At 42.4% G+C, this 2088-nt stretch overlaps 1 pseudogene; it reads left to right on the top strand.

Annotated features, from left to right (window-relative positions):
• Positions 1–507: 507 nt before the first annotated feature.
• LOC102247849 lies at positions 508–1368 on the top strand (annotated as a pseudogene).
• Positions 1369–2088: the final 720 nt, after the last annotated feature.

Raw genomic sequence — 2088 nt, 5'->3', positions numbered from 1 at the left:
TGTTCCTCCTCTAAGGGGGTCTATCACATGACTAGCAACCTGTCAGGGGAGAAAAGGTCAGGGGAGGGTCTAAGTCACATGACCAGCAATGTGAAAGGTCAGGGGTTCTAAACAGCATGACCAGTGATATGTTAGGGGAGGAAAGGTCACTCTAGGGACAAAGTCCCAGTCCAGTTTTGTTCATTACTAGGCACCCAGGGCTTCCTGCTCTGTTGACCTTCTGTACCTAGCCTATTGTTTCTACTCTGCTCATGTCTCTCTAACTGCCTCCTATATCAAGATGGATAGTCTTATTGGGGTGATCAGTCATAAAGTATATACATGTTTAATCACTATGTTGTACACCAGAAGCTAATATAATATTGTATGTCAATTAAATAAAAAAAAGAACATATCAGATTCATTTTACACTTTTGCCAGAACTGCAGTGACATAAATTATTGTTTTGCTTTAAACTTTTTATGAATTAGTTTTATTACTGGTGAATTTTAACAGTATAAGAATATGAAAGCAAAAATCAATGCATGAACATTAAGAAAGCAGAATGTTTCTTGTTAGGGATTTTGTCTTGACCTTTGCCAATGAGGGTAGCAGCAGAGAGGGAGATAGTGAGTTAGTAAAGAAAGGGTATCATTACTTGCAACCCTGCTTACCCTCCCCCACAATACCTCCAGTTGTTTCTTTCCAACTTGGGCTGGGCGTAATGGCTCTTGCAAAGAAAGGTGGCAGGAAGAAGAAGGGCCACTCTGCCATCAATGAGGCAGTGACCAGAGAATACACCATCAACATTTTCAAGCACATCCATGGAGTGGGTTTCAAGAAGCATGCCCCTCAGGAACTCAGGGAGATCTGGAAATTTGTCATGAAGGAGATGTATGCATTGACATTAGGCTGAACAAAGCTGTCTGGGCCAAAGGAATAAGGAATGTCCTATACCGTACCCCGGTACAATTGTCCAGAAAATGTAATGAGGATGAAGATTCATCAAACAAGCTCTACACATTGGTCACCTATGTACCTGTCACCACTTTCAAAAATCTACAAACAGTTAACGTGGAGGAGAACTTACTGCTGATTGCCAAATAAAGTTATAAAATTGCAAAAAAAAAGAAAAAGAAAAAGAAAAAGAAAGGATATCATTTCTTGAGAGAGTCTTTACTAGTGTCAAAAGGTAGCAGTGATCCTTTGAAAATAGAACAGTCTACAGTAGTAATTGAAGGTCTTTTACAAGTCCCTTCACTGCTGCTGCTATTCCTGACAGTGAAGCTATTTTAACTTTTAATTCGCTGAAAGGCAAATAAGGCAGCTGTCTTCACAGTAGGAAGTTAGGGGTGAGTGTTGGAGAAACAGCTTCTCCTTTCATGTAAATTAAAGGAGACTATACTAGAGAAAAGTTTACAGTTACTCTACAGACTCTCAGCAAGCAGACCAGAGTGCCATCTTTAGAGAGTCTCTTATAACTTCTTTTAATTGGCCAAACACATCAGATCTGAGGGCATATTTTAGATTGACAGCAATGAAACGGTTGCTGGTTGAAATGGGGTCCTTTCACAGAGTCACAAGAAAAGCATTTCAGGACCCTATGAGAAGATGAGATGTAGTGGAAAGGCTCATTGGAATAGAAATAAAAGACCGCCCCCAGGTTCTTGATGGCTCATCTCTGTCCATCCCGCTGTGGAAGAAGTCCAGCCTTGTCTTCATCAAGCCCAGAAGAAGGACCAGGGTCCAGAAATTCTGTACCATTGGTCCAGTCCATGCCAAAGCTTCTGGTTCAGTCTCTGTCCCCACTTGGCTTAGACTTTGTTCCTGGCTCTGCCCAGTGCTGTGTTGCTGTACCTCGTCTTGCCTTTGGGCCCATGTGGCTACTGTGGAGAGAGAGCGAGCTAATGGGAGCGCAGGAGCGCAGGAATGAATGGCAAACAAATGCCTGTTACCAAGCCAGAGGCCTTTGTTAAACTTTGATTCTATTATCTCTGGCTTTCAAACTGACCAATATCTTTCCCAGTCCTTCTTGGGCTTGTGCTGGGCCTTCTCCCTAACGAATCGGTCTTTTCATGGTTGCCATCTTGGCTTCTGTGCATACCCCAT

This window comes from Myotis brandtii, unplaced genomic scaffold (genome assembly GCF_000412655.1).
Source record: "Myotis brandtii unplaced genomic scaffold, ASM41265v1 scaffold352, whole genome shotgun sequence".
NCBI lineage: Eukaryota > Metazoa > Chordata > Mammalia > Chiroptera > Vespertilionidae > Myotis > Myotis brandtii.
Note: the sequence above shows the minus strand (reverse complement) of the source record. Positions and strands in the feature narration are given on the sequence as shown.